We start from the raw sequence: 26,817 nt of genomic DNA, 5'->3' as shown, positions 1-26,817 counted from the left end.
ATTATGAGTTTTCAAATGATACTTCACAAGGCGTACTTTGTACAAAACCAATTATAGTTTTGTAAAAAGGGTGAACACTGTATTACAGACTGTCACACTCCCCCCCTTTCTATACATACAACAAGTTATAGGATTTTCTTGTGTCCTGATTTCCTATTTATTGCTTCTAAAGTTAGTTCAAGACTCCTGCTGTATGTCTCACACTGTGCCCCCTCCGGCTTCACACCATCTCAAAAAGGATATTGCAGAACTAGTGGAGGTTCAGATAAATACAGTGACAATGATCAAGGGCATGGAAAAGCTATCAGAGGAGGAGAATTTGAGAAGTTTGGTATTGTTCACTTTAGGAGATGAATAACCAGAGACATGATAAAAGCATATAAAATAATGAATGGTATAGAGAAGCCTCTTTTCCTCTTGTCTCAGAATTCAAAAACAATGGGACATTCAATGAATCAAGAGGTAGCAAATTCCAAGTTAATAAAAGGAAATATTCTTTCACACGCTGCATAATTAGGCTGTGGAACTCATTGCCATAGGATATCTGAAAATGTTCCAAGTGGGACACTTAAATGGATAACAAAAATGATTAATACTAACAAAAAGTTGGGAAGGGATATAAAATATCACGATTCAGGGCTTAACCTCATCTCTAATAATAAGGGATTGTTGTACTTCATGAGGGAGAAGATTATCCCATAACTGCACGGTTTCTTGACAGGAGCAGTGGAAGCTCCCTAAAAGTGTGAGGGGTGTTAAAGAGAAAGGACTGAAAGACAAAGGAGGAGTGTGTGTGTGATCAGACCAGAGACCCTTATGCTTTCTGTCTCCCTAGGTTTGGCCTCCCTGTCTGTCATCTGGTAGGATCCCTTCTCCTGCAAAGAGAACCCCTCCCACTCTAAATAATAAGGAGGCAATCGGTAAAGGTAAAATCAAATAAAGCATATTGAAGGGTTTATAACAAAGAGTGGAACAAATAAGAAGGGGAATAAACAGAAAAATTGTGCAATACAGTGATTACCCCCAAACTCAACCCTATAAAACAGATACAAAAACCTTCGTCACAGATCCAACTGACAGTAGGTGCTTAGCAAGCCTTTGGAGAGGAGCTCCAAGGAGTCCCTTGATGTTCCTTCGGGATCACTTGAAGCAGAACAGATGGTACGCTCAGGAAAACAGCGACAGATGATGACAAAGGTAAGTGTTTCTTCTCCTCCTCTCTCTTCTCTTTACAGGTGAGGAAGCTGTTGGAGCAAAATCCCTAGCCCTTCTATCACTACGATGGATAGATGACTGCAGGTAAGATAGATGCCTAGCAACCTCCAGAAGAGAAGGGAGAAATCAAATCCACTTCTTGGACTTTTTCCTAATTTAATTAGTTTTTTTGGAGATGCTCAGGTACTGCAGTTATGGGTGTTAGATAAGACCCTACATGAACAAATATCTCTAATATTTAGGATAGTGAACTCATTGGGTTTGTATCTTTTATTTTTGTGTGGCCAGAAAAAAAGAGACATTTTTGGCACCTGGTTCTTCCCATGTCACATATATATGTCTGGAATTGTTTCGCAGTACAGTAGGGACTCATTAAACTTTGAGGACTGTGGAATCCAGTGGTTGCAGACAGCTTCTTCCTTGAGAAGAATCACACTCTCTCTGAGAGCAGAAAAATGTTATTGCTGGCTTCAGCTCCATTCGTTCAGCTCCTGCACATATCCCAGCTGTCTTAATAATTAGAGGTTTGTGATTGCAAAGTCTACAAACGAAAAGGAAGAACAGATCTGTTTTTCCTTTCTGTTAAAGGCTGAAACAGTGAAAATGCTTTAGTCAATAGCTACATAGTCTGAAAACACAAGAAACACACCTACAATGCAGTAATTGGACAAGGTGACTCTGGGCTTAAAGAGGCTCAGAATTGATTCTTCAGCCATAAGGTTTGAATATCACTAAATCTATCTGAAAATAACAGGTTTTTTGGCCCTCTAGCAACTTAAGTCCACATTTAAAAACCAATCAAGTTTCTAGTTGCTAGCAGAAATATGTAGCAATCACTTAACTAAATGTACACCCATGGGTGCCCACCCCCCGTCCTACCCATATTCTATATCCATTGGATCATATACCCATAGGTTTTTTTTAGCAATTGTATTTACTTCCTTCAATCTATGTAAAAAAACCCAACAATGAAAGAACGGGCCCATTTCCTGCTTGAACCAATATCTATTTAAACCTATAATACATAGGCATATTCTTGGACTAAATTTTCTGTTCTTAATAATTTACTTTGATGTTGAGTATGATTAATTCAGTTCTCTCTAGTTTATTAACTTCTCCAAATACATCAACCAACCTTTCACTAATTGAAAATGTACTCGGGAGATTTTTCGGGAAAAAGGTCACCTAGACCAGAAGAGTAATTATGTTTATTAAGAGACACTTTGGTTCAACAAAATATTTGGCTAGTTTAATCAAAATGCAAATCATACCTCTGCTGAGAAGGAAAGCACTTATCCTTTAGCTAAATGCTACTGAACTACACAGACATTGCTGCTTGCAGTTCATCTTGGAGGGGCACATTTTTAAAGTTCAGTCTAATAAATAATGGATTACTTTGTTATCCATAGTTAACAAGAACATGTCATATTAGGGAAACATTACCTTGAACCCAAAGCCTATTATACTGCATATTTCATCCCACTGTTATTATAGGATAAACTCACCCTGCAAGATCTACTGGTATCTCTGCTCTTCCTGCCCACTGTAGGAGTTTCCATGTGGCTTTTGCGTAAATTGGTGCAGGTCTTGTGCAACTGGTCATCAGAGCTGATGGGATTAAGTCCCACCAACAGGATCACAACCAGGGCCACCCATAGGATTCAGGGGGCCTGGGGCAAAAGCAATTTCGGGGCCCCTTCCATAAAAAAAACTTGCCATATTACAGAATACTATATTCTCACGGGGGCCCCTGCGGGGCATGGGGCCTGGGGCAAATTGCCCCCCCCCCCCGGGTGGCCCTGATCACAACTGTGTAGTGTGGCTGATGCACTGCAGGTAGTGATGCCACCTGCTGCTCCTGGGGAGGCTGGGACTGTTCCAGCCCCTAGCATACAGGACACCTGTCATGGAACCAGGGGACATCTGGCCCTGCAGCACATAGTGCTACAAGCAGCAGAGGGAGGAGGTGCATAGCAGGGAATACAGGCTTTGGTGTAGCTAGTCCCACAAAGGCAGATATTGAGTTGTCAGCACATGCTCTGGAGCCTTGCAGCACATGGCCTGTAGGCAGCAGAGGGAAGGCATAGAGCTGGGGACACAGGCTTCTCTGAGCCATTTCAGATCACACACTCACATTCCCTTCAGCTTTTGCTCTTGTTTCTCCAGACCCAGCAACAAGTGGAGGAAGAAAGGGGGCTTCTCCAAGAGGTGATGGGTAATAGGGGGGAGAGTTGTGAGCCTGGGGATGGTCTTTCTGAGGTTGGAGATTCTGTGAGGGAGAGAGTTCAGAGCCGAGGGGCTGATTCTGAGCTTTGGAGAGGTTCAGGAGGAGAAGAGAACTCTGAGGCTGAAGGAAAGGGTGTGTGTGCTGGGGATGGGTAGAGTGAACAGAGGAAGATGTTAGGGTAGAGCTAGGCTGGAGAGAGAGAGAGGCCCGGGCTAGGAGGGAACGGTAAAGAGGTTACAGAGGGATAATTATTGTTTTCTCTCACACTGCCCTTTTCTATAAAGTGTCCCAGTCTTTTACTTTGAAAATATAATTAATCTGCAAGGTTGGGAGGAGAGGACTGTGTCTGCAATCCCACCTCTTATTTTAGGCACTAGCTGCCTGGGCAGCAGACAGTGGGCCAAGGTAGTGTACATGGGTTCGGTTATTATGTAGACCCAGTGACCCATATATCCGTTCACTTATCCCAGAGTGGTTGTGACAACTATTCTAACTCATTCACAGGGGCTGCTGGTGTGCTGTGTCCCCACAATGTGACCTTGGGAGAGGCCTTGATTTTACTCTACCACCAACTTCCCAGACGTTTTTAACTACTGGGAGTCCATTCCTCTCTATTGTTATCTTGATAGTGTTAGGCCTGAATAAAGATGTAGCACAAAACCAGTTATGCCAACCTGACTAAAGTCAGGCTAACAGAGGTTTCTGGGTAATCCCAGAGTGGAAAAATACTGAAAAGCAGCATTGTCTCACAAAGCCCTGGGAAAGAGTAAGATAAGTGAGCGGTTGGTACCAGCTGTGTTGTGTTAAAAACAGTGTTTAAAAAACTAATAAGAAACACTAACATCCCACAGTTCTAACTCTAACTCCCGGTTTAGTTTTCGGTGTGTTTAACTCCCTTACATTCCTAACTTTTGGCGCTTGTTAAAATATTAACAATTTAATATTGTAAAGACTATGCATGCGTATATATTAAAAGGTGTCTAATTTCTAGTTGTTAGACAAAGGGGGGTGGGTTGCTCAAGTGAATGATCTATAATGTAATAAAACTGTCTATATAGGCTAATACTAAGCTGTAAAAGGGGGGCTGGTTCTCTCTGAAGACGAGCTGCTCTCTATTGACGCGTGCACTTGTCAATAAAGAGCTTTTGATCGAACCTTGCTGGTGTTGCCTGTCTCTCTGCGGTCAGACAATGAACTTTGCTGTCGGGGTTCGAGTCCCTAACAATAGCACATGTAGAACATTCCTTTTGCACATCCAGTTCATGATACTTGAGCTCAGAAGCCCGTATCACTAATTAGAAGAGCATGTGATAGTTACAAGTGCATTAAAAGAGTATCAGATTCAAGCAGATGGACACAGGGACAACAGAAACAAAAACTTTTAAGGTGTTGATTAGAAGTGGGAGAGGGAGGAATGAGGGGATGTCAAGGGGAAGTACAACCCCAAACTACAGTAAAGGCTTGATCATTTGTCTACGAACTGTGATGGAACTTTGAAAATGCAGCTGTTTCCAGAGTGCAAACCAGATGCTTTTACCTAAGTCTCACTGCTAAGGAACAATGGTTAAAAGATTGACCAGTGAATTTATGGCTTTATGCTGAACTGATGCTGAATGGCTGGACCAATGGTATGTTCTGGTAGGGTTGGATGTAGACGGTAACAGCCTGTCTTTAAAATGGTGAAAGTAAGCAAGCTAAAGAAAAAGCAACAAGAAAAGGTGATATACTTCCTTGTTACTAGAATGCTTCCAGGTTGCATCTATTTTTTCCTCTGCCTTCTCTCTCACCACCATTTTGGATTAAACACTGATATCAAAATTTAGCATCTTCCATGGGAATCTCTTCTTTTCCTTATCCCCTCCTTTCCATTTCATTTTATTTCAGGGTGATACAGTCAGAATGCTGTTTTGGAGTCAGGCAAAGAGATTGAAAATGAGAGGTGTGAACAGAATGTAGTATCCTTTCTTCTTCTTCTTCTTCTTCTTTTTTTTCTTGGTTGTTAAATGTCCAATCATCATGAAAGTGGAGTGATCACGCCCAGCCTTTTTGTAAAACAGTTTTGTACGAATGGGCATCATTCTGCAATCTTTAATGAAGGCAAACACTCCCATCAGGAAATTTGCATGCATGGGGATTTACAATTTCAGAATGAAGGCCAGTGTAGAAATTCAGAAAACTTGAACTTTCAGGAGAATTAGTTCAAAGCATAGGCAGCAGGTATAATAGGCGTGGGGAGGCTAAGCCTCCCCTAAGCCAAGACCTGGGCCCGCCCAGGCTCCGCCAAATCAGCGGGAGCTCAGCTCCGGCCAGAGGTCAGCAGGCAGCTAGCGACAATGGGCAATCCTGCCCTGGGGCCAGTACTGGCGGTGGCGGGCAACCCAGCACTGGGGATGGCGCTGAGGCTGGCAGGTGACCAGGCACTGGGGCTGGCTGGCAACCCGGTGCTGGGAGCAGCCAGTGGCCCAGCACTGGGGCTGGCATGTGACCTGGCTTGGGGCTCTGGGGAACAGGGGAGGGGGTCGGTCAGGGCAGGGCCTTGGGCAGAAGGGGCGCCGCCCATGATTCAAAGATACATTGATTAATCAGTAAATTGACTTATGTAGGGAAGTTGATCTCCACTGCATGTTTAAGAGATAGAATCTTACAACTTGAGTTCTATAGAAAATAGGTTAAATTCCAGGGTGACTCTGAAACCACATTCTCAGATGATTTGCCACTGGGCCCAGAAATCACTTGCCAGATGGACATGAAATATATTTATCCCATGCATGTACAATTAGAACCATTAATGTAGCTGCTGCTGGGGATAGCATTAGCCCACTCAAGTCCTTTGAACACTCAAACAAGTAGATTGCTCATAGAAAAACATTTTGTACCAATTCACTAGTGTGGCTTGTCAATATGAGCAAACTATTACAGTAGATAAATCTGGAATTTGTTCGTGTCACAGAATGTGTTTCGTGATTCATCATGCTTCGTTTTGCTCGATTAGACTCAGGCTGGCAGGATCTCAAGAACATTATCTTACTTCAAAATATGTTTCTGTCTTTGCATTTCATTGGAAGGGACCTTGGTTTTGTTTTTCACATGTCCCAGAAAGTGTTTGGTGCTTTGTCATGCACACAAAGACTAATGGACTAGTATCCTGGCAGAGACGGAAATCTTTACATGTCACAAAATGTGTGTTATGATTTGTCATTCAAATGCTAATTGGTCAGTACAGCACAATGGCAGGGGGTGGAGTTTTTGTTTTGAGGCACCATAGTATGTTCCATGATTTATCATTCAGAATCTCTTTCCAAAATTGTTATATTTCTAAATTTTCCTCCTTTTTCCATACGCTTCTTACAAAAAAATATTATATTCAGATAGGAAAGAAAGAAATATCTTCCTTCAAGGTACATACCCTTCTTGATTCCATCTGGCTTTAAAGAGCTTGAGGGTGAGAATACACGAGGCACAGCATACAGTGTCTCTGTGAGCTCCTGGCTGAATCATTTTCAGATCTAAATTTTGGCTCTACAGAATCTTTCCAGAGCACTATGAATGCTCCCTCAGAACCTTCATTGATATTATACCTCTCAGCTTCTTGGTGAAGCTAGTCCTGGAACCCACAAGGGGAGAAGGAATTTCTGATGTAGTCCTAAGCGGAGCATAGGGTCTGATATATATAGCTGACCTGCTCAATAATAATGACCATAAAGTAATTAAATGTAACATCCTTTTTTTAGGGGTGAAGGGGAGAAATAACAAGGAAACCCACCACAGTAGCATTTAACTTCCAAAAAGGAAAATGACATAAAAATGAGGACACTAGTTAAATGGAAATGAAATGGGACAGTCACAGTAGTGAAATACCTGCAAGCTGCTTGTTAAATATTTAAAAAAAACATAACAGAAGCACAAACTAAATGTATATCCCTATTAAAAAAGTAAGAGGACCAAAAAAATGCCACCATGCCTAAATAATAGAGTAAACAAGGCAGTTAGAGGCAAAAAAGACATCCTTTAAAAATTGGAAGTCATCCTTTTGAGGAAAATAGAAAGGAGCATAAACTCTAGCAAGTCAAGAGTGACAGTATAATTAGGCAGGCCAAAAAAGAATTTGAAGAGAAAGTAGCAAAAGACACAAAAACCGACAGCAAATTTTTTTTGTAAATACATCAGCAGCAGTAAGACTGCCAAAAAATCCGTAGGGCCACCAGACAACTGAGATGCTAAAGCAGCATTCAAGGAAGACAAGGCTGTTGCAGAGACTCTAAATGAATTCTTCGTATCACTCTTCACTTCAGAGAATATGAGGGAGATTTCCAGAGCCATTATTTTTAGGTGACAAATCTAAGGAAGTTTCTCAGATTGAGGGGTCAGTAGAGGAGGCTTTGGAACAAATAGAAAAATTAAACAGTAATAAGTCACCAATAACAGATGCTATTCACTCAAAGTTCTGAAGGAATTCAAATATGAAATTGCACAACTACTAACTGGTCTTTAACCTCTCACTTAAATCAGCCTCTGTACCAGATGACTGGAGGACAGATAATGTGATGCCAATTTTTCAAAAAGGCTTAAGAGGCAATCCTGGCTGGTAAGACTAACTTCATTACCAGGCTCATTGGTTGAAACTATCAGATACGCAGATAAACACAATATTTTGGAGAAATATCAGCATGGATTGTAAAGGGAAATCATGCATCACCAAACTATTAGAATTCTTTGAGGGTATCAACAAACATGTGGACAAGGGTGATCAAGTTGATATAGTGTACTTGGACTTTTAGAAGCCTTTAACAAGATCCCACATCAAAGGCTCTTAAGAAGAGTAAGCAATCATGGGATAAGAGGGAAGATTCTCTCATGGATCAATAACTGGTTAAAAGATAGTAAACAAAGGGTATGGATAATCAGCTTTCACAGTGGAGAGAGGTAAATAGCGGGGTACCTTAGGGATCTGTACTGGAATGAGTGCTGGTCAATATATTCATCAATGAAATAGAAAAAAGGGGTAAACAGTGAGGTGACAAAGTTTGCAGATGATACAAAATTACTCAAAATTGTTAAGTCCAAAGCTGACTATTCAGTGTGCAGTGACAGTCAAAAAAACTAACAGAATGTTGGGAACTATTAGGAAAGAGATAGATAATAAGACAGCAAATATCATAATGCCAGCATATAAATCCATGGTACCTATGCCGTTCCGATATCCCTGTGACAATGCACTCCATATGTTTTATGGAAATATGCTTATGAGTGTAAATATAATGTAACTGAAATATGCTTTATGCAAAACGTCTCTTGTAAGGTATCATTACGAAGCTTATAATCTACTGAGTGTGTTTATCCTATTTGTATGTATGCATCATTCTTGTCTCTGAAGCTAGAAATATGAAGTATAACTCTGAAGTCCTATTGTAATTATGCAAAGGCTAGGCCATTAATGGTGGTTTGGAAGCTTGATGGCTCCCATTGATTCGGACAATTGGCTGTAAATGGCTCTGTTTACTTGCAAACCAACCTGGATACATGCAGGCCAGTCCTGGAAGAATGAAGAATGAGGTCTCACAGGACATGTGACCATGTCATATGATGCTGAACTCCATCTTAAATCTGGTACTTTTCCATTTAGAAGGACGGTTGGGGACCCAGAGAGACAAAAGATTCCCACCTTGGGCCAAAGCTAAAGAAGGGGGTGACAGAACAAAGGGGGCTGCCAGTCATGAGAAATCCCCTAGTTACCGCCTGAGCTGGAACTAACAAGGACTGTACCAGTGGAAAGGACTAGGCCCAGACTAGAAAGGAGTCTAGTCTGTGAAAGAAGCTTATTGGAACATCTCTGAGGGTGAGATTTACCTGTAAACAGTTTCTTAATGTATTAGGCTTAAACTTGCATGTTTTGTTTTATTTTGCTTTGTAACTTACTTTGTTCTGTCTGTTATTACTTGAAACCACTTAAGTCCTACTTTTTATTCTTAGCAAAATCACTTTTGTTTATTATTAAACCCAGAGTAAGTGATTAATACCTGAGGGAGCAAACAGCTGTGCATATCTCTCTATCAATGTTATAGAGGGTGGGCAATTTATGAGTTTACCCTGTATAAGCTTTATACAGAGTAAAATGGATTTATTTAGGGTTTGGATCCCATTGGGAACTGGGTGTCTGAGTGCTGGAGACAGGTAGCCTGCTGAGCAGTTTTTGGTTAAAGTCTGCAGCTTTGGGGGCATGGACCAGACCTGGGTCTGTGTTGCAGCAGGCTAGCATGTCTGGCTCAACGAGGCAGAGTTCTGGAGTCCCAAGCTGGCAGGGAAAACGGGCTCAGAGGTAATTCCAGCATGTCAGGTGACAGTCCCAAGGGGGTCTTTGTGACTGAACCCATCACAATCCCCATCTAAAAAAAAAAAGATATGTTAGAATTGGGAAAGCTACAGAGAGGGGCAACAAAAATGGTGAGGGGTATGAAACAGCTTTCATATGAGGAGAGATTAAAAAGATTGGGATTGTTCGGTTTAGAAAACAGATGACTAAGGGGGATATGAGAGAGAGCTATAAAATAATGAATGGTCTGAAGAAAGTGGATAATGGGGTATTTACCATTTTACATAACACAAGAACCAGGGTTCATCCAATGAAATTAATAGGCAGCAGGTTTAAAACTAACATAAGGAAGTACTTCTTCACACAACACACAGCCTGTGGAACTTGTTGCCACGGGATGTTGTGAAGGGCAAAAGTATAATTGGGTTCACAAAAGAAATATAGAAGTTCATGAAGGATGGGTCCATCAATGGCTATTAGCCAAGATGTTCAGGCACACCTCATGCTCTGGGTGTCCCTAAACCTCTGAAATTGCCCTGTTCTGTTCCTTCCCTCTGAAGCATATGGTACTAGCCACTTTTGGATGACAGGATACTAGGCTAGATGGACCATTGGTCTGACCCAGTATGGGCATTTTTATGTTCTTATGCCTAACCCCCATTGATTTTAATGTGAGCTTGAGGCATAAATACCTTTGAGGAGTGGGTCTGTGTGCCTTGTTTCCACCACCTACCTCTTGCTTCTTGCTATAATTCCTAGACTGTGAGATCTCTGGTAAAGGAACAATAAGCTTTACTCATCTGTACAGTACTGAGCACATTGGAGCTCTGATCCCTAATTGGGGTTTACAAGTGCTACTGCAGAATAAGTATATAAGAAAGAGATCCTAATTAATAATAAGAATTGGCCCTGTTTATTTAAGAATGGCAATTTGGATAAAATCAGCAGCAGTAAAGGTTAAAATATTAAGTTGCAAATTCTGCAGTACGTAATTGAGCAAAACACCCACTGATGTCAAAGAATGACTCTTTGAAGCTGGCAAACTTCAGCTGAATTCTGAGTTACATGGAGATTGATTGAGTTTACTCAGTGGGAGTTTTGCTCATTTAAAGACTGCAAAATGTTACCCTGACTCTGAACCTTACAGCACCATTGATTTTATTATTATTAATCACATTTATTACAGCAGTGCGTCGGGGCCACCCAAGACAGAGGCCCCATTGTGCCAGGCACTGTACAAACACAGGGTAGTCGATAGAATATTACCTACAGGGCATAGACTAAGTAATTAAAACGTAAACCGCTAGGAGTTTCAGCTTGTCTAGGTAAGAACGTTTCTGTTCTCACAAGATTGTAAGTGGCAAAGATGAATCAATAAAGTAAAAAAAAATGTTGAATTGGATGCTCCATCACCTATTTGGTACAGTTAAAAGACGCAGATTAATGATTTAAATTGGGCTTCTTTATTTTACCCCAATAGACACTGCAAGGATTTACAATTCATCATCTGTAATCGAATGTAAATGCTGCTGTCACACTTAGCGTTCCACCTCATTGACACAGCAGGTATCAGCCTGTTTAAAACTGATCAGAATAAACAAGATATCACAAAATATCAATTCTGGAAGAACTGATACAAGCTTGTTCCAAGCATATGTCTCTGAATTAAGGGGGCATTTCTTATCTTTCATGTTTTCCTGTTTTTTCACAGGCCAGTAGAAAGTCTTTATTTCTTTGATCTCCCTAAAATTTTTGATAGGAAGGATTAATTTACATAAAATCTAACAAGCAGTGTTATTCCCTTGCCATTTGGTTTATTGAAGAAAGAGTTCATAATGGATTGATCTCAGTTCTTAAACTTTGCAAAACTTAAATAATGCAACATCTAGTACATCTTTTAGTTGATCTGATCACTTGGGTCCAGTCTCTTTCCAATTTCCTTTTTGTTGGATGCTTGTTATAAACTGACTAATTTAGGTTGTAGAGACTTTATACTGCTTTAACTATAAAGGAGACAGATGAGTCAATGAAAGTAAGAGATTTGTATGTGATTGCCAGGTAAGTGGGGAAAGGGAAAGGTTTCCTTAAAAAAAATCTATTTCCAATTCTTCTAATCAATTTTCAATCAGTTCCCGTGGAAAGCTTGCTACCTGGATATATATTCATAACACCTGCTTGTACATGATCTAGGGCAGCTTCTTTACAAGGGTGAAATTCATGCTAGGTGCAGAGGGCTCACCCAAAACCTTGAAGAGGGACTGCCTGGAGAAAGCTGAAAGCGGAGTAGCCATGAGGATTGATGCTCAGGCTCATTTTTAAGCAGCTTTAGCTAGGGCTTTTCCCAGGTAAATAGCTCTGGGGTGGTAGTAACAGTGTGTTTAAGCAGTGAGATGCCAGGTATGAGAGAAGACCATTGGTGAAAGACCAGTGTTGTGTTAGCTGACGTTTCTGCAAGAGGAAATTGACTGGTGTTTTTACAGCACCCAGCACAATGAGGCCCTGGTCTGTGACTGGGGCTCCTAGGTGCGACAGCAATACAAATAATAACAAAACAATAACAAGTCTCATGAGACTCCGTTTGTGATCACCCCTGTTGGAAGAAATGGGACTTGTGTACATTTTGTAAGTAAACAAATGGTACTAGATGATGTCTTTACTTCATATCACTGGTTTCTCCTCCAACAGAAAACTGACCTACAAGGTTCCGAAATCTGCTATGACTTCGCAAAGGGACAACACCATAATTCTATACAGTATCAGTTAGTAATAGTTTTTGTTTAGTCTCCTCCTGTCCCATATAATGAACTTGATTGTGTGAAGTGCTGAGAGCCTTTGGAGTTTCAGCACCTCTCCAAGGCACTCAGTGTGGGGCACAGAAGGAGACCCATCCTTGTACCCTCCAACTCCAGGTGCCCATGCAATGGCCACACACAATCAAACCTTTAACAAGTATACTAGAAAAGTTGTTCCTACCATTGCAAACTTTTGATGGCCAACAGAATGAGTAGCCAAGTCTTCCCCTCCTTTCCCCCCGCCCCCGTAAGTAGGCAAAAGACATGTGAGCTGTGTAAGGGGTATCACTCACCATCTGCCCTGTCATCGGAGTGTGGCATTGCAGGGGCCTTTGTCTCCAGTACTCCCTGTTGACCACTTCTTTGGCCCTGTAATGGATTGCTTCTGTCTGTCTGTCTATGTCTTCTTTGGCCTAACCCTCCAGACAGGTCATCTTTTAAATTCAGACTCCTTCCAGGGTAACAAAAGTCCAACTGAAATGTGAAACATTCAGATAAATGATTACTCTGCCTCTCCTGGGCTATGCTGAATTTTCCTGCTTTTCACCTTGTCTCCTGGGCCCTGTTATACTTCTGAAGCAGAGTAATGGTCTTCCTTGCTAGCAGGGTTCCTGACTGGGGACTCCAGCATCTTCTCCCAGAGATCTCTCTGCTTCTTACAAACGCTACTTCCAGACCTCCCACAGAAGGCTAACCTGCTCCTACCTACCATTCTCCTCCTCTCTCCTGGGTCTCCTTCCTCATTGAGTTCTCTTCCCTCTCTATGTAGTCCTGCCTGACCCTGTCACAACTGAAGTCACTAATGGTAATTAAGTCACCAGATCAGCTGGGGGCTAGCTACTATGTCACAGGCAAGGCTGAGCACAGCTTCCTTTGATATGTCTACACAGCAGCTTGGAGCAAGCACACTAAAAATAGCAGTGTGGATGTTGTGGCTCTGGCTGCAGCTTGGGCTCTCAAGCCTTCCTGACCCCCTGGTCTGTGCATGGGTGGCTAGCCCAAGTCTCCACCAGAGCTACCATGTCCACACTGCTATTTTTAGCATGTTAACCCGAGCCCCATTAGCGCAGGGCTGGCAGGCTCACTCCCAGCTGCAGTGTTCACATACCCTAAGAGAGCCACCCAGCTTATGAAATGCTACTCAATAGTTAACTTAGAGAGGAATTTTTAAAGAGAGACACTTTTCCAATTTCCTTTACAATCCAAGTAACAGATGAGGTGCTGTTACATCTCAAAATTAAGAACACAAATAAAAGTGCTGGCATGAAACAGCTGGAAGCCCAGCTTTAAAAACTTGTGAGTAATATTGCTGATTCCTCTTTGTTTTCATGTCTCAGGAAGGGTGGGGCTATTTTTTGTTTTAAATCAATACTACTACATAAAACATGTCCCATTAATAATCCAAAAACATTCTAACCTCACAATAAGAGCTGTTCAGATAATTCATTGGGAATAATATTTGTCACAAATTTGTCTCTTTATTCTGTTTACAAATAGTTTGTGAACAGACTTTGATTTGTACAAATCTATTCACTTTATATAACTATTTGGCAAACATGATTTCAAGCCAGGGGTTGCTTATGAACTGCTCATTTTGACTGGATATCAGACTGATAACCTTAAGTCACATGATACAATTTCTGCTTCTTGTTTTAAAAAGGAGAACAGCAAATAACGAAAATGAATGCAGTATTGCCAAGCCCAAGTGTTAAAACATCATGAGTGAGGCCCAAAACAACTCAAGAGATGTAAAAGAATGTATTTTGGGTAGAGCTGGTCAGAAAATGGTTTGGTTTTGTTTCCTCCATGGAAAAACTTGACTTTTGGAGGGAAAAAAATCAATAACCAAAGTCTTCCAGCCCTAAAACAGAAAATTGATTCAGAAATGCCAACACAGTGCCTCACAGGAGTTATAGTTCAGGTGCCTCACACCCCTAATTTTCTGTAGGCCGGGCTTCCTGGCTAGACTACATGTCCTACAATGCACCAGTGTCTCCCTCTCAAGGAGCCATTACAGTGTATTTTGGGAGTTCCAAGGCCATGATACATTATGGCAGATGTAATCTGGCTGGAGAACCCAAGCTTTTCAGGGTTTTTTTAACAGTGAAAATTCTAAATTTTCCATGGAAAGAAGGGTTCTCTTTATTTGCCTTCTGGTTTCTGAGTTTTTAGGGTACACTCACAGTTCACATATTCAGCTTTTCTCCACAACCCTGAGGGCTAGGCCACCCCTACACTATGAAAGCTTATCCAGTATAACTACACCACCGCACTATACTGGCAAAGTGCTCCTTATACTGGCAAAACTGTGCTTTTGCTGGTACAGTTAATTCTAAATACCCCTGCCCTCCTGCAAGCAAAGTAAGCTATCCCTCCTGCTCATATACAAATATCCTTGTTTACAAAAGGGCATTCATATGAAGGACAATTATTGTTGTATGAAAATGAATGTACTTAAAATAGTAACCAAGGAGCACAATAATGGCTGAACAGAGCAGCATTCAAGCAAATGTTCCCAAGAAATATTTTGCAGTATTTGACCAGTTATACCCATAACTTTATTGCACTTTATTGAAGTATTGGCAGAAATATTTTTTTAAAAAACAATCATGTGTCTAAATGCATATGTATGATTAGATGTAGCAAAGTTAGATGAATGAAGATCAGTATCTCCAAAACTGGAAGTATCATCCAGGTACAGCCGATGTATTGCAGCCTGCCTACTGGAGTATACCTAAGATTTTCCCAGAATGCAGTTCTTTCAGAAATGTTACAGCAAACATAGTAGATAATGGGCTAATATCTTAAAAATGTCCTGCAAAGAAGGAGAAAGTGGGCTTTAGGCTTTTGTTGGTTTCTTAGTTTATGATACAATGATACGGAAGGAATCGAAGAAAGGCAGGTTTTTTCCTCCTTGTTTTTTACATTAGAAATTCAGGTTTACCCTGGAAAACACTGACAAGTGAATCAGAAATGATAACATCACAAGAGATGTGGCAATGAAAACAGAGCCACTAAAAGGGGAAAGGATTTTTAGTCAGGCTCTAAAACTCTTTATTTTTTGTTTACACTTATTTAATTCCAGTGCCCGATGAATACTTGGAATAAATGATGTATGACCCACAAAGCCCCTATAAATTCTCCATAAAAAATCCTTTATGGGTCATATTGTGAAAGCTCCCCTAGAAATATTCAACAGATGGACACACAGTAAAAGAAAATCAATTCCGTCAATATTTCAAATTTTAAAAAATGAAACAAAAACTTTAATATTGTGCTGCTGCTGCCTCCGTGCAGTATCTTTGCCATCCACTCATTGGATGTGTGCTCTAAGGCTTGATGTGTGCTCTAAGGCTTTAAGTGAGCAACAGCTTAGCTGTCTGGACACAAGCTGAACTCTGAGATTAGATTTTCATTCCCAGCTTAGTCAGCCAGGCTTCTGCTGATATTTACATGCTCTAAGAAAGAATCCCCTTGATATTTTCCATTTTTAAAATGTAAAGTAGGAGAAAAACAGACCACGCCGAATCTAAAGCAGAAAATAATAAGCCTTAGTTAATACCTTCATCACTGAGCAACCTGCTGAGGGTACAAATGAGAATACTGGAGTCTAAAAATATGGGTGGAGATGTCAACATTTGAAAAGCTGTTGCTTCTTGCAGGTGATTTTCCTTTCATGGCACTGATCATAGGCGCCAACTCCATGGATGCTGAGGGGCTCAAGCACCCACGGAAAAAAAACAGGGGGTTCTCAGCACCCACCAACCACAGTGGTTCCACATGAGGCTCTCCCCCAACCAGCTGTTCAGTGGGGCCCTGGGGCTGGCCACAACCAACTATTCAGCAGACAGGAGGTGCTCAGGAACTGGGGAGTGGAGAGGAGAGAGCGGCAGCAGGTGCGGGGGCCTCGGGCGAGGGGTCAGAGCAGGGGCGGGGCCTCTGGTGAGGAGGCAGAGCAGGGGTGGAGCACCCATGAGGAAAAATACAAGTCAGAGCCAGTGGCACTGATAGCCAGTTCTGAATGCTTATCATGCCTGTCCCTTAGCAAATCCTGTAGACATTACTCACTTGCTTGCTGTCTCATTAGAAGGACAAAACAAAACTGAGGCCCGTCAATTTTCAGGGCAAAGGTATGAATAGCCACAAATATGAATGCATTAAAAGTCCCATTCACAATACCACTGGTAACATTCAGCTGCAGTTTCCATATAGCTTCTTTGGTCCAGAATTTTTTAACTTGGGACAAAATTCTGTTGCAAAGAGGAAAGCCTATCTAAATCAGTTTTACTCCAGGTGAAAACATTGTGGAGTCGAGAAACAATATCTCCATCCTCAACTGTTCAGGTTGCTCAACCAGATTACATCTACTACTCTGGGGATTAGGGAAAAGTAGCAGCATTGCCCCAAATGTTGTGGGGCCTCAGGCCAAATGGATTTGTGAAATGCATGAATGTACTGGCCACCTCCTGTGCTAACTCACAATCCTTCTGAAATCAATAATGAAGTACTGTTCTGTGATGAACAGGTTGGATGCAAAATCCCTCCAGCACAAGATATCTGTAATCTGTCCAAATACATGCACAAAGGAACTTTAGCCTTTCCACTGCATTTAGATCCTCGTGTAATGTGGTTGGGGACTAAGGGAGATACCAAGGCTTGTGTCTCAGCGTAATTCATTCTGGGCTGAAAATTATATGGATTTATTTTCCAATATTGCATAAAATTAGCAATTTGCAGAGTATGAAATTTCAATGTCTTTTAAAAAATAATTTCAAAAGTTTATTTCTTGGCTTCTCTCATTCCATAAAGAACTGCATCTGAAAACAAAAAAATCCATATGGAAAACAGCTATTCCCCAAACCTTTGTGTGAATAAAATCTATTTGCAATGAATGTCTGCAAATAGGGGAAGTGGGAAATGACTCTTTAGTGTTCAATTCAAACCACCTTTAAAATAACAGATTCATTTGCAGATTGTATGTTGAACATTCACAATGGCCTATAACGATAACTTTTTCCATCTCTATTAGTAATGTCAGAAAGAAATTGCAAAACAAATAAAGACTGGACTACGTTGAACCAGCCCCACAGATTGTAATACAACCCAATGAAACTGCTGCATGCACTTTCCGAGAAAGGAAAAACCAGAAAGATATAGCGTATCTCCATATTTTCCCCCTGACTTCTTACGTTAGGAATTTTCCCAAAACCACACTGCTATGGTTGTCATTACCCTTGTTTTTTCTTCCCCTTTCCCTTCATTTCTGGCAGGTGTTATGGGTCTTTGCCAAGTAGCTGATGTATAATTGACTTACAACTCTGATGTAGTACCAGCCCTGGAACTGGTTTAATTTGTTCTCTGGAGATTTTCCTCTGTGTTCTAAGCCAAACCACAACCCATCAAAATCTGACAGAAATAAGGGTGGGGAGGGAGAGAGAGAGAGCTTCTACAGTGTCTGTCTAAGGCTGCCCAGCCCAACACCACAATATGAGATAGACAAAATAGGATTATAGTCAACATACTTAACAGAATCTTCATAAACTGCAAAGCACAGGGTTAAATTCTACTCTCAGTTACAGTGATGCAAATTGGTAGTAACTTCATCGGTTTCAAGAGATTTACTATAGGTTTACACCTGTGTAACCGCACACAAATGTAGCCAGTGGTATTTGTCCCTACTAGAGCTTAATCCAGCTGTCAGTTGCATATTAACATCAATGAGCATTGCACATGTGCAAGAGACATACCTGTGGGGGCCCTGTTGTTTTAGTAAGAATAACTCTCAGTATGTGAAAAGTTTGGTTAAAAAATAAGCATTTGTTATTGTAACTTTATATTGATTCTGAAACATTTTCTTAGCCATATGGATGGTGGCAAAGCTATATATCAGCATTTAATGGGCGGGAACCAACATTTGCCTTTTTGTAAACCTTGCTATGTTATTCCGCCTGCAACTTACAGATCTTCCCTTGAGAGAACAAAAGAGTAACTGCATCCTAGATAAAGCCAGTTTCCTCCATCCTCTCTGCAGGAGGCTGGGGTTTGAAAAGTGGAAAACCCTTAAACAGGAGAACAAAGATCAGGTGTTAGCTCTGGGTAATAAAAAAATCACAGTGCCTGAAAGCCTCAGGGGATAAAGTAAGTGGGACTCACAAAGGAAGCTTCAGCAGGAGAGAGGAACAGAGGGGTATTCTTTTGTAGCACAGGGATCCTATCTAACTAATGGACCAGGCAAGAAAAAAAAGAAACTGGCTGCAGAGGAGAGACAGAGACAGACTTACTCCATGATCTGGAGGAGAATCCATGTGCAGGAAGGGGGATTCCTGTAGTCCTTAAAGGACTCCACCCTAAGCCCAAAAATCACTAGTATGGTGAGGAAACCGAGGCAGGCAAATGCATACAGGTATCTCTAGATCTGTATATTTCTTATGCTAGCTAAAGAAAACCAAGAAGGCTTTGGGGCATGTTTGTCTTTGTCACTATCATTACAGTGAAAAATATTGTATTCCTTGTAATGAGCAATGGGCTAAGGTGAAAAGGGATCTCCTTCTATTTGGATAAACACCACAATGTACTGATGCTTATCTGAACATTTTATTCATTAAAAAAGATGCTTTTTCCATGAGTACACTGCTTCTAGTCAAAGTGAAAATCCCAGGAAAAAAAGCTTATCTTTAAGTGTCTTACCACATTCTGGTCCTCGCCAGAATCAGTAACTGCAGCCAGTGATGGGAAGTAATTAATAATGTTAAATACACAAGTTACATGAATATTTGGAACCTCAAAAATTCTTCTATCTGATGGAAAATGAATATTCTCTCCCTTGTAATATTACAGTGATGGATACACTAGACATCGATAGATTAGACAGACAATCATATTTAGATAATAGTTCTTGCCCTATTTTCCTTTAAAAAAGTGTAGGATCTCATTATAGCCAAAATATAATTGTGTAGTCAGAAAGTAGGAGGCACTAACTCCAATCGACAATTTGTTTGTGACAGCCACAGAACAGTGCTGGGTAATGAATTATTGCATGTGAATTATCAGACTAAGATTGCTCTCTAATTAACTATATGGCATGTGTGGCTAATTAACACCCCTCACCTGTGACAATCACAGCCTGGAGATCAGCGTTCCCAAAACTCATTTGCAGAATCCTCTCCTACTTCGCTCAGAAACAAGCATTAAGCATACATTACTCCTTTCTCTGTGGCGTTCAATCTTTCCTTCCTCCCCAGGGTCCATAGCACCTCAATTTTTAAACAGAGCACCCCACTGAATTCTATGGGGAGTTATGAATAAAACAGGCTACATTGCCTTTATAACTGTGAGGAACTGCTTCTCCAATCACACACTGATAGTAAAAGTGGGCTGGGGAAGGGAAAGGAGCACAGTGGCCCAGAGGGGTGATGATGTCTTCCAATTTGAAAAATACATATAGTACCAATCTATCTGGTACATATACAGTACATACACAGTATATTTTATCTACATAATAAGATTCCAAGAATGTCACTCTGTCAGTGGTGTGTCACTCTGAAGCCTAGAATGCCTGTTGAGTCAGTGTGAAGCCAGGGAAACAGCTACAAGCATGGTTGAGAGCTCTTTTTATTTAGAAAAATCACCAAGTTTAATTACCACTGGGATTTGCAGTCCATTCTTGTCCAATTTTTAAGTTCTCAGCCAGTTTATACTTTACAAATTACATCGATTCTACAGCATGGGTTTTCACCTATATATATATATGCACATGTATATTAATATTTACACACTTTTGTAAAGCACTTTAAGACCCTATAATGAAGGGAACTGCTGCTAAGTATTACCACCCTCCTTTTACAGAAATGTCACTGTTACTATTATATTCAATAAAGAGTTGTCTGTAAACAGTCTGTGATTATCAGATCCATCCATAAGAGGTCATAAAAAGTGACACCTTAGCATCACTTGTGTATGTATCTATCTGGCTTCCACCACTCTAGTATCTGAGCATGTCACAGTCATTAGAAGAATTTATCCTCTCAGTGTGCCCCAGTTTCCATTTAGGCAATTTTGGCACAGGGTAGATTAAGTGACTTGCCACAGAAAATCCGAGCCTGAGTCAAGAACTGAATTGAATTGAACTGAACGCAGGTCTCCTGAGTCCCAGTCCAGCTCCCTATCCACTAGACCATCCTTCTTACTCAAGTACAGCTATCCAGTGTAATTACTATATACTGGGGCCCACGTACATCCCTAGTGTAGTTCCAGTCACATTAATAGGGTTATACCAAGAACAAATTTGGCCCAGTACATTCTTCAGGTCTGAGGATTTTTTGCTGAAAGATGAACAATGCCTATTTGACTTGACTTATCAAATTATCTCTATTAAAGCAATACCGGTAATGTTATAAATAACTTAGGGCTCAAGAGTATTGCAAAGAACTCTCCTAATTCCTATTCCTTGTTCACATCAGCTATATATATTATATTGATTTTCTTCCACTCAGCAAATCATTATCCTTTGACACTGAGTCTATGAAAAACAGGCTTAGCGCCAGAGTCTTTACCCCACACAATAAAAGGCTAAGTATTTCCATGAGGGCTGCCTTGTTTGATTGATAGCTATTATCACTGCATTATAAAATTTTAAAATAAGGTACTTAAAATGTTCCACTATGCAGCAAGTTATTACTGTCCCTCCTGAAAGGGTTATTTAATATGAGTGTCCTGGTTCCTTTCATGTTCTTCCAATTACATAATGTAACTAGTCAGTCTTCCTGTACACTTTAAAAAACATTATTCATGGGTGTGTTTGGAGCTAGCATTTGAGAATTACTGTGGAGACACTGCCAAATTGGGAGGTGCCTCTCTGTCTCATTTTCTCTCTCTCTCTCCTGTTCCATTGCTTTTCTAAGGGTATAGAATGCACCTGAAAGGTGTTGTGTCAAAGTGTGTTTCTGCCCTCAGAGTTTCTCTTACAATGCCATAGGGGCAGGAGGGGGGAGAGGGGCTTCAAGATACATCATGTCTCATTTATTTCCATATCAAATTTGCTCAGGTTCAAAGTAAAAAGTGGCGTGGAGGGGCAGTTCTTACATCCCCAGAAACTTACCCTTGGCTCTGACACTCAAGCTGGGTTCTGTTGTGACAACTGGGTCTACAAATTTCCCTGACTTGTGAGTTCAACTGCAAAAAGTATGTAATAGTTGATATGATGTTACAATAGCTAGGAATAACAAATATTGATGGGAAAAAGTACAAAAGGGAGACAGAATTAATATAAACAAAAAGGCCAAGTTAATTCAAAGACTGTGTTGAAATTATGCTTGTTAAAAACAGGAGATGTGGAGCCAAAATTGGTATGTTGGATATTAGGCCTGATTGGTAGACAAAATAATGAAGTGATGGGTTATTCCATACCTCACTCCCCTTTTGGGTCCTTAAAAGAGAGAGATTCTGTGGGGAAAGGATGAAAGAACAAAAAGAGATACAGGCAGAAAGAACAAACAGAGGCTACTGGAGCAAGCTTCACCATCACGTGGCTGCCATGCCAACCATTTCTGGAAACCCAGGCCTTCATCATCCTGATCTTGAGAGGTGTCAGAACTGGAACAAGCCAGAGATAGGGGGATCAGATGATATCACCACTTCTACAGGTTCTAGCTGAATCCCAAACACCACTTACGATGACAGTTATTATCATCCCAAGAATTAATATCAATATTAATATCACCCAAGAAACTTTCAAACAAGGGGACTTTTCCTTCTAAAATTGGACTCTAACAACATCAGCAGAAACATCTCCAGGCCATCTTAACTAATTTCTTTTTTCCCCAAAAGGATAGTTATTGCCATCTTTGATACCATCTAAGAGACTGTCAAATAAGAGTGGGGTTTTTGCTTCTAAAAATTGTCTACAGCTAAAAGGAAAGGGAATAAGGGGTGTTGTTGAAATGAAAGCCTTTTTTTAATACTTTACATTTCAAATTCTTTAAGCCAGTGCATTAGGTAAGATATCTGAAATTGGCGGTACGGACTGTTTGATGATAAGCATTGGCGAATGCTCCTGGAGGAAAATATCGGATCTATGAAGATACAGAAGGCCAAGTGAGCTACTTGCTTAGCCCGTCAATTAAAACAGAGGGAATTCTAGAACTCTTTCACAAGGAAGCTGCAAGGAAGCTGATATAGGCTACTGTGGGCATGGAAGAGCCATAGGGTGGTAGGCATGGTTTTGTCTTCCTTATATGGATATGGAGGGAGGGGCTTTGTGGGTTCTTGTTACTTAGCCTGCTGTAGACAAATGCTACATAGAAGTACATCAGCACATTGAAACCAAGCTGGCTAAGGCATGTTAAGATGCCCTGGCTGATGTCTTAGAAAGATTTTGTATTCCATAATAAGATGCAGCCGGACAGATAAAACTCTCTCCTCACATTATTAGGATCATTCCTTAGTTCCAATTCTCAGTTCCTGGCAAGATCATTGCTGGTCTGGTACTTTGACATCTTTCAAATAGCACATTGTTAATGCAGATTCCGCCCCACCCCCAATAGTAAGTGCAAGCTTAGTGGGGAATGATTTGATGATTATATAGGAAACATCATGTATTATCTACAGATGGAGCTATTGCTGTGCTTGTAATGACTTTATAAAATAGGTATTTAAGAAATGTACAGTATTAAAAAACCTTTGTTTTTCTAAAATAAATTGTAGATTTTATTCATTTTTTCTATATTAGCTTTTCAGCTAACCTAGGTAGCTACATTTCTACTAGATGATATTTTCTGCTTCCTTTACCTACGTGGAAGGGAACAAAAAAAGCAGATAGAGCCAGGCAGAAGATATGCAAGTAGAAAATGGACAAGCAGAAGGTATGCACATTTCCACAGGCAGCCATACATCTCAATCCTAACCAGTGGAGAATGAGGACATCTGAAAGTGGAAAGGTAAATCAGACCATGAGTTACTATTTTCTCTTGGTCAGGTCTTTTTGCTTTTATGGCTTTCCACGTTGCTTCACGCTGAAAAAAAATCACTGAAGAACAAAGCAGGCACTTCTTACTTTGCAAGCTCAAAAGCAACTTCCTCCAATTGTGGCCTGCAAAGCCTCCACAATTTCAGACTTGACCTCTGGTTGAATCCTTCCTTCATTACATACCTCAGACAGAGATCCCCTGACTCTTGGCTTCACAATATGCATGCTCCACCATACCATTCCGCTTATTCAGTTCAGCCTGATCAATAATGATCTTCCTTTGTGAGAAACAATGAATATATACATTTCTAACCAGAGGAGTAAAGTTCTGAAGCAGCCTTCCAAGGAGAGCAGTGGAGGCAAAAGACATATCTGGCTTCAAGACTAAGCTTGATAAGTTTATGGAAGGGATGCTATGATGGGATAGCCTAATTTTGGCAATTAATTGATCTTTGACTATTAGCGATAAATATGCCCAATGGCCTGTGGTGGGACACTGGATAGGGTGGGATCTGAGTTACTACAGAGAATTGTTTCCTGGGTTTCTGGCTGGTGAGTCTTGCCCACATGCTCAGGGTTTAGCTGATCGCCATATTTGGGGTTGGGAAGGCATTTTCCTCCAGGGCAAATTGGCAGAGGCCCTGTGGGGGTTTCGCCTTCCTCTGCAGCATGGGCCATGGGTCACTTGCTGGAAGATTCTCTGCACCCTGAAGTCTTTAAACCAGAAGTTGAGGACTTCAGTAGCTCAGACATAGGTCAGAGGTTTGTTACAGGTGTGAGTGGGTGAGATTCTGTGGCCTACATTGTGCAGGAGGTCAGACTAGAAGATCATAATGGTCCCTTCTGACCTTAAAGTCTATGAGTCTACCAGAAACATGCTTGACAAAACATTCATCAACAAACAATGTTACTTGCTACCAGAGGAAAGCAGTGCATGCATTCCATCTTGCACATTTATTTACAATAGCAATTATAAAAGCAAACAATCTGTTAGGAATTGCCTTCAGAAATGAATAGAATTACAAGAACTCCTCACTTAACGTTGTAGTTATGTTCCTGAAAAATGCAACTTTAAGCAAAACGATGTTAAGCGAATACAATTTTCCCATAAGAATGAATGTAAATGAGGGGGCTGGGTTCCAGGAAAATGTTTTCACCAGACAAAAGACTGTATTATATATATATATATATAGTGACAAAGTCCCTCTTCTACCTTGGTGGGTCCTGCACTTCTTGGCGGATTTGCTTACCTCAGTGATCCACCTCTGGTGGAACCCACAGTCTGGATCAACTCCTCCTGTGTCTGATCAGGAGTTGGGAGGTTTGGGGGGGAACTTAGGCCCACCCTCTACTCCGGGTTCCAGCCCAGGGCCCTGTGGATTGCAGCTGTCTATAGTGCCTCTTATAACAGCTGCATGACAGCTACAATTCCCTGGGCTACTTCCCCATGGCCTCCTCCAAAAACCTTCTTTATCCTCACCACAGGTCCTTTCTCCTGGTGTCTGATAATGCTTGATTGTATGATAATTCCTCAATCCTCCAGCAGCATACCCTCTCAGTCTCAGCTCCTTGTGCCTCTTACTCCCAGCTTCTCACACACACTTCTCTCCCCTAGCTCCTCCTCCTTGACTGGAGTGAGCTCCCCTTTTTATACCAGGTGCCCTGATTAGCCTGCCCTGATTGGCTGCAGGTGCTCCAATCAATGTAGCTCTCTCAGGTGCCTTCTAGAAAGTTCTTAATTGGCCCCAGGTGCCTTAATTACCCTGGAGCAACTGCCATTTTGGTTCCCATGGTACTAGGGATTTGCTTAGCCTGGGGCTAACATACCTGTTCCTGAGTACTTTCCTGTAGCCATCCGGCCTTGCTCCATCACAATATATATACACACACAAGCAGTACAGTATATGTTTTAAACAAACAATTTAATACTGGTACACAGTGATGATGATTGTGAAGCTTGGTTGAGGTGGATGAATCAGTGGGTGGCAATTTCCCAGGGAATCCCTTACTGCTAAATAACCTAGCAATTGACTGAACCCTCAACAACTCTCACAACACTCTACAAGGCAGCAGGAAAGGAGGGAGGGCAGACAGAGACACACCCCCTGTGTGTGAGAGAAAAAATGTGCATTTCACCATTAAGTAGCTGACCCCAGGCTTAAGTACACTGCCTTGTAATTAAATCAGCTTGCTGAGACCTGAGATGGCAGCTACTGCCTAGAAGCTCCCTCCCTCCATTGTGTGCACCCCCTGCTCTATGGAAAATGGGGTAAGCGGGTTGCAGGAGCAGGGGGAGGGGGAGACATCCTGACATTAGCCCCCCTTTTTCCCCTCCCCCAATACAGCAAGCAGAAGTCTTTGGGAGCAGCTCCAAGGCAGAGGGCAGGAGCAGCACATGGCAGTGGTGGGAGGGACAGCTGCAGCACAGGGAACTTAGGGGAGTGGGGAGCTGATAGAGGGAGCTGATCGGGGGGGCTGCTGGTCCACCCTGGTTCCAAGCCCCCACCAGCTAGCTCCAACGGGCTGCTCTTCCTGCAAGCAGTGGACAAAACGGGCAGCTGCCAAACAACCTTAGAAGGGAGCATTTCACAACTTTAAACAAGCATGTTCCCTAATTGATCAGCAACTTAACAGTGAAACAACATTAACCGGGACGACTTTGAGTGTGGAGTTCCTGTATCTGCATATGTTTAAAAATGTTTCCAGCTCTAAGACATCTGAGAGTTTGTTAGTCAGAATAGCAAAAAATAAAAGCAAAACTGCATCAGGGAAATCTCTTTCTAAAGAAAGTATATTGCCTGAGACATAGCTGTTAGGGCTTTCCCTCGCCCCTTCCCTTGGTTCTTGTCATGGAGACAGAAAGCAGAAGACCAGAGTCCGAAATGCAGGCTGTGCGATGTTTATTGGGGTTAATCAAGCAAGCATAGCCACAGCTCTGCACACCAGTAAAACTTTTCCCTTTCCCGCTTTTTCCCCACCTTATCCTTCTTAGAAGGCTTAATTATACCTGTGGTGCACACCCCTGGTCCCACCCCTTACAATGTATGGTCATATTCCATTTTGGAGAGTCATGAGTCTGGGGGCTTCAGTACCATCTCTTTTGTACCCCAAGGGAGGGGCAAGGAGTGAGGTAATGTATCGGCTAAGGTCACCTTTTCTCTGATTTCTTAGTGTTTCATATGCCTCCTCCCATCTCCCTTACCCCACCCGACTGGTTGCTTGACCTTGCCTTGAGATAGGACTCGAGGCAGTTGTCAAGTGTACGCTCTTATATTATACTCCCATCATCCCCAGCAACACTTTAACTCTT

General features: G+C 41.4%; 1 long non-coding RNA gene across 2 annotated transcripts; it reads right to left on the bottom strand.

Annotated features, from left to right (window-relative positions):
• Positions 1-1,541: 1,541 nt before the first annotated feature.
• Positions 1,542-25,116, bottom strand: LOC120402020. 2 transcript variants are annotated; one of them, XR_005596913.1, is made up of 3 exons: positions 25,059-25,116; positions 12,838-13,018; positions 1,542-1,756 (listed from the first exon to the last, which is right to left on the bottom strand). It is a non-coding gene; the product is annotated as an uncharacterized LOC120402020 (long non-coding RNA). The 2 variants fall into 2 exon arrangements; XR_005596912.1 differs by lacking the exon at positions 1,542-1,756 and adding an exon at positions 7,771-7,819.
• Between the last annotated feature and the right edge of the window lie 1,701 nt (positions 25,117-26,817).

This window comes from Mauremys reevesii, linkage group 3, assembly GCF_016161935.1.
Source record: "Mauremys reevesii isolate NIE-2019 linkage group 3, ASM1616193v1, whole genome shotgun sequence".
Lineage (NCBI taxonomy): Eukaryota > Metazoa > Chordata > Testudines > Geoemydidae > Mauremys > Mauremys reevesii.
This window is presented reverse-complemented; position numbering and strand designations above follow the sequence as displayed.